Source organism: Garra rufa, chromosome 1, assembly GCF_049309525.1.
Source record: "Garra rufa chromosome 1, GarRuf1.0, whole genome shotgun sequence".
NCBI classification, from domain to species: Eukaryota; Metazoa; Chordata; class Actinopteri; order Cypriniformes; family Cyprinidae; genus Garra; species Garra rufa.
The window spans coordinates 68,509,560-68,522,914 of record NC_133361.1 but is presented as its reverse complement, the minus strand read 5'-3'; the positions used below and the strand labels follow the sequence as shown (position 1 = coordinate 68,522,914).

Here is a 13,355-nt window from a genome sequence, read left to right as displayed (position 1 = left end):
AGTATTGTAGTACATTAAAACAGTATGCAGTAATTATGTTTTGAGTGTAAGTGATAGTTTTAATTCAACTTATTAAATGGATGCTGTCTTATTTGGGACAATACACCTACCCTAAAAACTAATGAATACTTTATTTTTAACTTTTCGATTATTTTCTTCATTTTTATTCAAAATAAATGTCTTTCCCATATGATATGAGATTTGTAAAGGGAGAAAAAAAACTTGCCAGAAGGCAGAATCGAACCCGGGTCGACCGCGTCGAAAAAAAGTTCTACGCGCGCTTTCCCCGCAACACCACAGAAGCTGACGTTAAATAGCCATTTTTTGTAGTCTTGACCAGCCCCATCACACATTGGTGGGCGGAGTTTTTACAAATAGACACTCCGTTTTCGGGTTTTCATTTAGCTTATAATTGATAAAAAATAAATAAATGCATTAATAAATAGTTTTAACACAATATTTTAGAGAAAATTGTACTAGTTGTCGGTCACAGCTATATCAAGTGGGCTGAGAGGACAGCTGAGGTCACCTGTTAACCAAACCTGGGTCTCCAGAATACTCCAGAGACTGGGGAAGGAAGGCACGAGATAGAGCCAGCTTCTGGATGTCATGCTCTCAACCTTTCAGCACTCCAATGAGGACCTTTAAGCAATTTCAGCACCAATACCACAATACTTTTTTCCGGAGAAGATGAACAAAGCCAGGAACTTAATACATGACTGACATTGGTGGAGTGTTCATCAATAATAAAGATATAACAGAGAAGAAAAGTAAACTGTTCAGGTTGGATGGAGTTCAATTTTCAGACAATGGAAATGATATATATATTTTTTTAAAACCTTGTAAGTGCTATTAGTACATACATAAAAAAATACTATATAGTACTCAATATCTGAAGGTCATCAAAGTGGTCCTAAGACTAGAATAGGCACTCTTTTTGCTTTTAGGACAAATTTTATGAAAGGTTTTGATCCACTTTAAATGTTGACTACTATATATCTACAAAATTATGTTTGTCATTCGTTTTCAGTGAGGTGCATATATGATTAAATAAATGTGCATCAATTTAAAAAAAACAAACATTGCAATATTGCAGATTTCACTCACCACAAAAGTTTGTGAACAGGCTGCATAGTGAAAGTGTGATTCTATTGGCTGTACAATCATGTAGAAATGTTTATCTGTTTGTTATGTATTGAGCACAAAGTGAAAGTAAAGCGGACGTTTGTTATCATATGTGACAAGGCAGGTTATAAAAAATGCAATGTTGCTGAATTTAGAACAACAAACCTACATAGTACTTGTATTATTTCTGCCACAGAAAGACAGACTAAAAATAGTATGAGTAGTACTAGCATGCAGTTAAACATATGAGTGACATATAAGCAGTGAATGATCTTCCTCTGAGTTATAACAGCAATCCAGGAAGTGAAAACTCAAATGATACCTGTGCAGATCAAGAGTGTGATTTTTGCAGGTTTAGAGACTAAAGTTTGCTTATTGGATATGCAGACATATTGTGGTCTTGAATTAGATAAGTATCAGTTAATTTGCAGAATTATAAAACAACAATAAATAAATATTTACACTTAATGTGGTCTTCATTTACAGAAATGTATAAACCTTATTTAAAAGTAAGTTCTTACCATCTCAATGTACCATTCAATAAAGACAAACAGACTTGATTTGCCAATTCACCTAAAATGTTTATTAAAATTATTAAGAAAAGCACCTGTTGTGCCAAATCCTGTCCACCAATCCTGATCCCAGTCACGCATCTAGATCCTAAAGTGTTTTATTGAATACCAGTAAATATTATTTTAGTGAAAGCATTTAAATATTATAGTCTTATTGTATTACCACTATTAAAATTATAAAAATGAAAACAGAAATATTACTGTTGCAATGTGAAATTGTACTGTATAATAAAATAAAATATGAATATATGACCATTTTACTTTACAGAATTATAATAAATATATTAATATAATATATAACATATGTTACTCAATATATAATATATAAAATAAATATAATATAGCTAAGCTCTAAATTGTAAAACACTTTTATCATTTTAAACATCACTGAAGTATTATTTTGAATTAATTATTAATTGATATGTTTATAAATTATTTAGCATATATATATATATATACATACATATACATATACAGACAGTTACATATAAATTAATAAAGATATATACAGTCACATAAATAAATGTAGATACATGCCGATGTTTAGATAGATACACATTATATTTTTAGACAGGTATATACACTTATACAGTGTTTTAATGAATTGCAGCTGTTTTAGTTTTGAGCCATTACATGGATTTTTTTTAATTCTGAATAATTGTGCAGCCCTTTATATTTAATTTAATATTACCTAATTATTTATACAATTTTAATCAACTCAAAAACGCCTGTTTTGGAAACCCTAGTTGGAAAGGACCCGAGAGAGACAGGATCTGGCACAACACCCCCAGTGAGCAAGCCAATGGCGACAGTGGCAAGGAAAAAACTCCATAAAGTTAGGAGGTAAAAACCTTGAGAGGAACCTGACTCAACAAAGGGGGACACCCATCCTCTTCTGGCATGGCGCAGACATCGCAAAAACACATTCATTTAACCTAATATATGGAATATTAATATATTTAGAAATAAGCCAATTATGTAAATCAATTGACCCAATATATGAAATATTAATATATTTAGAAATTATACAAACATATAACAATTATGTTATATGGTTAAATAATTTCTAAACATATGAGATTAACTGGTCATCCGATTATTAGATGAAGGAAGTTGACTACTGAAGCATCTCCCGCCATCTAGCCACTGGATCTGACTCGTCTCACAGGCTGGATGTCCTGTGGTAGAGGAAGTATAACAGATGTGATACCGTTAGTGAATTCATTTGTATTGTTTTGACTCCACAAGACTTATGAAAAACAAAGTTTGAAAGACAGGTGTGATTTGTCTTGCAAGAGAACCATTTACACTTTAAAATTCTAAGCTCAGTGTATAATAAAATGGACTGAAACACTAGATTTTACTAGAAGTATTTATGAACTTACATCAGTGCTTTAGTATGCTTATTTCTCTGCTTCTTCTGTCTTCAGCATTGTCCTTGCTTCGGTCTTCAGTGCCATAACCAACTGGTCCCATCCTGTCTATAATACATGAATAATGGGATCATTATCATACACAAATACTAATAAACTAGTAAATAAAAGTAAATTCACAACTTAACTCTACAGAAAGACACTACTAATTTTTATTTAGTCACAAAACAATCTTCCAAACTTCTAAACCAATTCTAATCTTATGCTTACCTGTCATCATTAGTGTTGTAGCACACTTGATCTTCTCAGGCATTCTGACTTCAACTGCACAACTGCTGAAAAACATCAACATCAAAATGAGATTAGGATTAACATTTTCCTACAAATGTGGTTATGATGTGTAGTAGTACAGTGACTGAATCAAAATGTTTAAACACTTAGCTTTGGATGGTATATTGCAGAGTAGCATCCAGTCTTGGACAGGACTGCTTTTGTCTCTTCCTGCAACTTTACAGAAGGGCACATATTAATGACAGAATAACAGTGAACTGCATATAATACATTTAGTACAGATTGTCGAACAAATTCAAGTTAAAACTTCTAATATAATATTGTCTTACTACCTCCCCCTTTACCTTGCTATCTTCATGTTAGTGCTGTTACTCACTTACTGCTTCCCTGGAGCTCACTGTATCCTGTCTATCGCTGGTGCTGCTGCCAGTGTCCTCCCTGAAGCTGCCAGTCTACTTCTATCTTCGTCCTTCCTGCTGCTGTAGGTACTGCTCTTCTATCCTGGTAGCTCAGCGCCACAAAACCTCAAGACTACCATACGTCTCACCAAAACTCAACCATACGAGCCAACCCGTTGGCTAAGGCTGTTCTGAGCCCACTGGCACCGTTAATGAATGCACAGTGCCACGGTTCCGTATGGCCTAACACCAAAACTCAACCATACACGCCAACCCGTTGGCTAAGGCTGTTCTGAGCCCACTGGCACCGTTAATGAATGCACAGTGCCACGGTTCCGTATGGCCTAACACCAAAACTCGACCATACACGCCAACCCGTTGGCTAAGGCTGTCGGAAAGCCCAACCCGCACCGTTAATGCATGCTTGGTCCCAACGGTTCTGTATGGCATAACACATAAACACAACCATGCAAGCCAACCCGTTGGCATTACACTGCAAAACATTTCCCAACGACAACCGAAACAAAACCACCTATGTCAAACGCAAAACACAGTACACAGGATTGTGGTAACTGTGGTAGCTCTGTATAACACCCGACTGAAGGCAGAGGTCCGGATTTGAAATGAAGATGTGATCGAGTAGTGTGTGTTTGTCCGTCGTCGCTGCTGTAATCACTTGGGTGTATCCTCGAGCTTGAAACAACTCGAGAATAGGTTTTTTCCCAGTGTGCAGGAGGTCCTCATTAAAGTCTCCACAGATGATGACAAGGTCGTCGTGTGCGAGGTCAAGATAATCCAGCATACCCTTCAGGTTCGTCAAAAAATCACCAACGTTGTACTGTGGCGGCCTATACACAGCTACGATGGCTGCCTTTATTGGCGAAATAAAGAATTTGATGACAACGAACTCCAGATCGGTCACATTTTGTATATATTGCCGGGGCTGAGCTGGAATGTGCTCCTTGCAATATATTGCGACTCCACCTCCGTTCTTCTTCCCAATGTCTTGATGCGTGGAGTAGGAGACGTGTCTGTTGCGGGTAAATAGGTTATATCCGTCCAATTGGAGATCCGATGAAGTAGACGATCCGGACAGGTGTGTTTCCGTCAGACAGAGAATATCCGCGTGACGCAGCTCATGATGCAATCTGATGTCCTCGATGTGGGGTCCAAGTCCTTCTGTGTTGTGGTGAATGATGGTGAGTGTATGTTCCTGCCTGTTCTCCCTAACGTGCCGCAGAAGTGGCATAATTTCTTCGACTGGTGCTGTCCTCATGGCCTGCAAAGAGGCTGTGATTTCAGGATTTGCATATATCTTCTTCTCGTCGAAGTCTGTGATGTGTAATCCACTTAGGGAAGTGGTTCTGCTAAGGGCAACGTAGGCCATTCCTGGCTCAAAAATCTTCTTCAAGGACACTACTGCAGACTGCATTGTCATGCCTTGAACTTTGTGGGCTGTGCAGGCGTAAGCTAACTTGATGGGAAACTGACGACGAACCGCTCCTTTCCTCAGAGTCTCTTCGGATCTCTCAATGTAGACCAAGACGTCTTCTTCACCTCCTACTTTTTTCCGATGTTTCTGGCCGGCGTTCGGATTGTCGAGTTGAAGGCCTAGCCTCTCCACTGTGGCGATTCCATCCTTCTGTTTGGTGACGATGTTTGCAATCCTGCCAAAACATCCGTTGACGATTCCGTCTTCTACGTCCAGATTCCTGGTCACCATTACACGAACTCCCACGGCAACTTCTATGGTGTCAAGTAAGTTGTCCTTTTTTCCAGTGGCGGGTTTGCGTAGTCTCTTCATCCCTCCTGTTGTGGGATCTTTCCTGTAGTCTTCGGCATCAATTGTTATGATGTCAGTGTAAAGGGCCTGCACAGTCTCAGTATTGAACTTGAGGACTTCTTTGTTGGTGGCGAATACGTGAAGAGCTTCACGCGGACAGTCTTCTGAATTTTTCACAGCTTGGAGTAACAAAGCTCTATCGTCTTCCCTGAGAGGTTCGGCCTTCGGCTTTGCTCGCAGTCTGTTCAACAGCTGAGCGAAAGCGAGGTCTTCTTTCTGGCGCATGATCTCTGTCAGGGTGACGATTTGAAAATTGTCCTTCCAGAAGTCCAGCACATCCTCTTCAAACACGCACAGCGGTTTGGCTTTTCCTGTCGGGGGCAGCTGATAATAATCCCCTACGGCGAGACAAGAGATCCCTCCAAAAGGCTTCTTGCTGCCTTTGATCTGCTGAAATCTCCAGTTGATGTAAGCAAACATGTCCTTTGAGATCATGGATACCTCGTCGATGATAAGGATCTCCACGTCGCGTAAAGCTGCTCTCACTTCATCAAGGGAGTTTCCAAGTCCCTGGTATGGTGGCTTCAGACTCCGTGGCAGCTTTAAAAGGGAATGCAGCGTTTTACCGGAGATGTTGAATGCTGCCGTTCCAGTAAAAGCAGACAACAGCACCGTAGGCACTGAGAGATCCCCTTCTTCCCGGAGTCGAGGGAGTTGTCGCAGAATCTTGGTTGCCTCCGCGTGTACGCACTTGATGACGTGTGACTTCCCACAGCCAGCACCGCCTGACAAAAAGTAAAAAAACTGCTCTGGATTGTGACCCCACACACGCTTCTGACACCACTGGCGGACAGCGTAAAAAATGGCTGCCTGCGTCTCGTTTAGACTCCTGAACATCCTCCTGACAAATTCAGCAGTCATCTGTGGTGCCTCTATCTGTGGTACGACTCCGTCTCCATCTCCACGAAGAATCTGGTATTCCGGGACATCGTCTTGTTCATCTTCTTCTGGATCGACGTCTTCTCGTTCCGCGATGCACTCCAGGCGATCTACGTCAACTTCAGGCGCAAAGGCGGTCCAAGCATTCTCAGGTGGTCCTTCCCGCTGCAGCTGTTCGAATGCTTGATCCACCTCTTTGCTGTGTTTTTCATAGTTCTCCTGGTGTGCTTTGACTATGGCGCAGACAGGCATCAGGAGCCCGGGGTGTGCCGGGAGTTCAACAAATGCACCTTTGTAAAACTCCTGATAAGTTGGATATCGCTGGGGTTTCAGCTGTTCGTTGAAGCGATGCGGCACGTAAAGTTTCACCAGTCTTCCGTAATGCTTTTCCGGTTGCTTCTCCTCCGAAAACCGAGCATACCTGATGATCGCAGCCTTACCAACAGTCCTCTTCTGAATGAAGCCCATACCGTTGAGCAGCCGGAGGACATTCTTCCCTTGAGTTTGCCGACCATACACAACACGGTAATTGGAGACGAAGTCCGCCAGACACATCATCTCGAACTCCAGTGTTCGAGGCCTTGCTCTGTATTTGTCTATCATACCTGACATCCAGACATCCTCTGAATCAGGATCTTTGTTGTGCAGGGCACTAAGGGGCAAACTCATCTTCAGGGCGTCGTCGTCCGTCGGTATAAACACAACGCTTCGTGAACACTTCTTCATTGGTAAGCTGCATGTTCTTGCCACAGACTCCTGAGCGCTTACCTGCCTGTGTTTGGAGTAGGCCTGCATTATGTTCTTCATTTCGTCCTCTTCGTTCACGTTGCTTTCGCGAACACCCTTGATGACGCTCTTCAGGAAATCATTCATTTCGTGCTCTGGCTTTGAAATGTAAGACAGCATGTACATGATACAGCTGAAAGAGTCCAGAACAAACTGAATGTCCATGTTGGCGTTCCATGCCCTCAGCAGATCTGGGTTGTATCCATTCACCCAAGCCTCCTTTGGATCACGCTTCAGCAAAATCACACTCGAAGTGGTCAATGCCTCAACGTAACAATCGTAATCCTTCATGGACATATTACATTTGGCCAGCAGGTCTTCCAAGCGGTCAAAGGAGGCCTGGGGATCATTTAACAAATCCCACACCGGCTTGAGTTTCTTCCTTGCGTCGTTTATGGCTTTTCGGACAGCTTCCTGTCTTGCCTTCTTTCCGTCTGGGCGGTTTTGGTCTTCATCCTCGTCTTCCTCAGGACGCGGTGGTCGCGGACGGGTGATGGTGGTCTTAGAGACGGGGAGTTTAGGGAACCCATACCTACACAACAGGTTTCCTTTCTTGCAAGACTTGGAGTGCTTCCTGCTGTGAAGTTGAACTTCGGTGACGATTTTGTGAAGCTCGGGATCGGTGGTAGGGTCCGGCAACTGGCAGGTTACGTAACGGTCAATGAAGTCACACACTTCTTTATCAGACTCATTTTCAAACTCTGGCGCCCCCTTCACCCAGGCCAGCAGATGAATATGTGGGCTTCCTCTGGCTTGAAACTCAACTCGATAAAAGTAATCCTCGACATCACCGATGGGTTGAGCAGGTGACAAAAGCAGATGAGTCATTAACGCATCCACCCGTTTCTCAAACATCCGCATGACGGTGACGGGGTTACTTCGAAGGATTTCACATTTCGTCGTCCAGTCAAGCTCCGAAAAGTCAACCTCTTCACCTTGCTGAGCCTTGATTGCCGTTATCACTTCCGGCCATCGCATTTCGGCTGCACTAAAAGTGCAAAAAAAAGTAGGAGTCCCCAACTGCCGGATCATGGCCTGTAGATCTCTCAACGTTTTCTCCCAGTAAGATGGTGTGCCCCTCAAGGGTTGCATGAACCTTGTGGCGTCACGGCTGTGGACCAGCCTTTCGACCTCACGATCGTCCTGAAGAAGCTTGTTGGAGATCCTACGTCCATCTCTCGTAACGGGTTTGCCTTTTCGCAACTGGATAGACATGCTGTTTCTAGCCATGTGCGTTTCAGTGACAAACTGTGCAAAGAAGAGATAACTCTGGTCTTTGGCGAAACGAGTATCCACGCAGAACAGTCTAGCATTGAAGTACATGCTCGGTGACAGTGCAACTTGTCGCGCCTCATCAATTGTGTTCTGTCCAGTGCAAAACTGGACAGGAAAAGACATGGCTTCCAACTTTGGAATCCGGAAAAATCCGACTGGCTTTTTCCCTTGAGCAGGCGCAATGCTGAAAATTCCCTCGCCGTACGACAGCAAGTCTTGTCCAATGTCAAGTGGCTGCATGCATGTGTCTAGAGTGAGGCCAGGCCTGAGTTCATCCTTTTCCTCAGTGCTGACGTTCTGGTCATCCTGTTCAGAGGCAACAACTTCCTGTTTTTCAGCTGTGTCATCCAGCTCATCATCAGGGAGAAGTTCAAATGTGGCAGCTTCACTTATCACTATGTCCCTGTACTCTGAATGCGTAGCTTTCAGTTTCCTTAAAGCGGCTAGCACATTGTGCATATTCACCGTATGGAAGTGTTGGTACCCTTTGAACTTTATGTGCCTTTTCAGCTTTACCTGTAGAAGCTGGGACTCACTGCTAGGCCGTGGCAGACAGTTGACTGTTTGCTCCACCTCAGAGGGAACACACACAACAGCACCATGCACTGCTCTTTGCTGTCCTTTGGGCAATGCAACTATTTTTGCAAAGGGAACGATTCTGGCAATGAGCTGTCGCTCAAGCACGTTCAGTTCGAGTAGTTCTGCAGGGATGGGAGGCAATTCGAGGTTGTTTGCCACTGCAATAGAGGGCATAGATCCTCTCTTCAGATGATTGTGACAAGTGTGGCAGATCCATTCCTGTCTCCTCTCTTCTGGAACTGCACAAGGAATTGTGCAGGCACGGTCACAAGCATGGACATATTTTCCGGTTAAGCAACATGCTGCAACAAGAACATTCTTGACATATTGTGTTCTATTACAGATCTTGACTTGATTCGGGAAAAGGGTCCTGTGACAGACTGTGCAGACGTAAGTTGGACCATGCGCAACTTGACACCGAAATGCAGATATAGCCTTTTGCACCAAGCTGTTGGATGCAGCCTGGTTTGTTGCGTCAGAATTGGCTGTATCCTGGCTGGAACGAAGGTATGGCTTGTACTTTCTTTTGATCTTTAAAGCACATCTCAACTTGTGAAGAATGTGGAATCCAGAATCGCTGAGACACTTCTGTTTCTTCTGGAGAGTACAAAGAAGAATGTGATGTGACCTAAAGTCTGCATCACTTTTGTATCTTCTGGCCATGTAGTCCTTCATTTTCTTTTGGAAAGGAGCATCAGTGTGGTACCTCCTGACCATGTAGTCCTTCTTGTTCCTCTGGACAACAGAATCAGTATGGTACCTCCTGACCATGTAGTCCTTCTTGTTTCTCTGGAAAACAGTATCAGTGTGGTACCTCCTGACCATGTAGTCCTTCTTGTTTCTCTGGAAAACAGCATCAGTATTGTACCTCCGGACCGTGTAGTTCTTCTTGTTGCTCTGGAAAACAGCATCAGTATGGTACCTCCTGACCATGTAGTCCTTCTTGTTTCTCTGGAAAACAGCATCATTATGGTACCTCCTGACTGTGTAGTCCTTCTTGTTGCTCTGGAAAACAGCATCAGTATTGTACCTCCTGACCATGTAGTTCTTCTTGTTTCTCTGGAAAACATCATCATTATGGTACCTCCTGGCCAAGTAGTCCTTCTTGTTCTGCTGGAAAACAGCATCAGTATGGTACCTCCTGACCATGTAGTCCTTCTTGTTCTGTAAAATAGCATCCATCTTGTACTGTCTGCTCATGTAGGCCCTCTTTTTCTTCTGAAAAAGAGCATCACTGCGGTACTTCCTGATTAAGTAATCTTTCCTTTTTTTCTGGAAGAGAACATCAGTGTTGTACCTCTTGGCCAAGTACTCTATCTTTTTTAATCTGGTAAAAGGATCTTGATCATACTTCTTTTTGGTACCCTCCAATTTCTTCTTCCGAAACTGAAAACTGGTGGCATATTTCTCTCTTTCATATTCTCTTCTTCTTTGTTCTCGGACTTCAAAATGTGGAGGTGTTTTCTCAAGTTTTGCTTTTTGCTTCTGATTCACAACTTTACGCATTTCTTTTCTTCTTCTTTGCTTGTTTGTTTTTAAAACCTTTATGACACTTTGGTTTTTGTCATCTGTAAGAAAAAGATCAATGTCTGCATTTGTTTGTGTTATTGGCAGAAATGAAGCTACTTGAGATGGTGACACACATGCTGATGATGAGCATGGTTTCTCAGACTGTTGCTCCTTTTCAAAAGAAACAGGCATGAAATCGTAGCAAGTCTCAGCACCACGAGTCTGAAAAAGCTCAAGCAATTTGTCGGCCATGTCAGTCAGGTAAGTAAAAGTAACCATAACTGCAGTTCCATCACCAGTTGGATGTGGCAAACCTTCGGCAGTTCTGGAATGGGAATCAAAAAATCCATATCTTCCAGATGCATCTCTGAACACAGCAATACACTCTGGAGAAACAATAAGCAATGCATGGCTGACATCTGAAGAAAGACACTGAAGTCTTTCATGAAGAGGAATCCACCATCCTTCCATTTCTTGCATTCCTCTGGCTCTCAGATATCCCCTCAGCACTTCTGACTTCTGTACACTGTATGTGTGGTTAGAAGTTGTGATGCTTAAAGGTACTTCATCCATGCTTAGAAGATCCTGTCGCAATCTCCCTTCAGCAATAAGTTGCATTTTAATGCCGACATACAAAGCGTCACCCTCCTGTAGCACTCGGTCAAGATCAGACTGTTTGAACTGAGTTCCCTCACTGTGGTACGCAAGAAATGTCAGAGCTACACATGTGCACTGATGATTTCGTGAGAAAACATCATACCTTGCATCACTCTGGCAATGAGACGCCTGCACGGATAGAATTCTAGATGTGCTGTCACCATCTTCGCCGTGCTGTCCAGTCGAAAACTGAGCAACGTCCGTCATGCACGTCTGTCCTGTCAGGTCTAACTTCGTCCAACGAACTTTTTGAGCCTGGGATCTCCTACCTTTCCGAGGCATCCTTCAAAAGATCAAAAGACAAAAAGACAAAATATGAGAAAAACCAAAGACAACATACAATAATCCATTACATATGAACAACACATTAATTAGAAAGAAAATAAAAACTTGGTCAAACAGTTAGTAGTAATAAGCAGCTGATTTAACATGTCTCTTAAAGAAGTGTTTAGCCAATAACTGTCACTTTTGCTTTGTTACAAATTTTAACAGATCTCTGATTAAAAATTATTGTAAAATGGTTTTAGTGCTACAATAAAAAAATAGATGTATTCAATAGAGTTGTGACTACACACTTAACCAACAGGACACGAGACTGGGTTCATGAGATGTTAAATGTTCAATAAATGTTTTTATACAAAATATTTTCAAATAATAGTCACTTACTTCACAAAATGCTGAAGCGATATAACCTGTAAAGTATTCTCAAGAAAAAAAAAACAAGTTAGTTAATTGACAATAAAAATAACAATTTACAAAAACAGCTAATATTTTTTATGTTATTTTTGTGAACAGTAAAAGATCTAATAAATTATGAATCTAGTATTAATAGGAACAATCTTTTTCCAAAGTAAATAACAATAGCAGATAAAAACAAATGATTAACCTAGCATTAAAAGGAATGAACTTTTAAAAGAACAGTAGTAGTTGAACAAAAATTTAAACTTAGTATTATAATTTTTTTTTTTTTTTTTTTTTTTTGGGGGGGGGGGGGGGGTGAGCGGAGGGTTGGAGAGGGTTGTGGAGGGTTGGTGAGAAGAACAATACAGAAGAACTGCGGCTTGGAGAAAATCCAAAACCTAAAAAAGAAAGGCATATTAGGCAACAATAATAATTATCATATTGAAAAAAAAGACAGCCACGGTCACACTAGACATTTCCACTGACTTCCATTTATACACATGCGAATGCATCAGACCGGAAACGCGAATGCATGTGAAATGTTTTTTGCACACTAACCAGGCGTTCAGCTGCAGAGAAAAAAGCAGGTTCTGCTCAGAATAGATGGTCTGCAAAACAAAATAAACACAGAATTAAAGATAAATACCTTTTTAAGTGAAATTTGATCAATATAACCATACAATAAAAAAATACTTTATATGCAAAGGGAGCATTAAATGTTTTTCAATATGCTCAGATTTTGAATAGAAAATCCTAAACAACCCATGTAATTATAGTTTTTTTAAACACTGTAATCTTGACTCTTTTTTTGTGTTCATATGTAATGTGTGGTAACATCACAGGATATAACATGCTAGTCACAGGTTCTGAATTGCTATACAGTGGATCAGTAACTCAATAGTATATTAATATTGCCTTGTGACATGTTCATATTTTAGCCATATCAAAAACATACCTGAAAACGTGCAGTGGAGATTTATAGTGCTCGTAAAGCTGAAATATGAAAAGAAAAGTGAAATGTCAGGCATAACTTGTAAAAATCTGTTGACCCCATACATTACAACTACTGTAAAGTTTCCTATTTAGGTTCTTTAAAAACAACAATCAGTTTACTGATTACAATGTAAGATTTCACATTTTCACTATCATCCTGCATAGTGCACCTTTTAATGTACTACAACCAAATAAAGCAACAAACCTCAAGAATTGCTCAGGAGATGAAGCTGAATGATAAGTCTAAACAAACAAACAAAGAAAAAATAACAAATGAATATTTGACAGCACACCAATGGGACAGTTAACAACAACAAAACACATGTCTATGACTTTCAGTATAATCTATACCTCTTATGACTTAAACCAGAAAAAAAAAAATATATATATATAT

At 41.0% G+C, this 13,355-nt stretch overlaps 1 long non-coding RNA gene across 1 annotated transcript; it reads right to left on the bottom strand.

The window, feature by feature from the left end:
• Window positions 1-1,685: 1,685 nt before the first annotated feature.
• Window positions 1,686-3,180, bottom strand: LOC141325763 (uncharacterized). The gene is made up of 2 exons (XR_012353841.1): window positions 3,083-3,180; window positions 1,686-2,875 (listed from the first exon to the last, which is right to left on the bottom strand). It is a non-coding gene; the product is annotated as an uncharacterized lncRNA (long non-coding RNA).
• Between the last annotated feature and the right edge of the window lie 10,175 nt (window positions 3,181-13,355).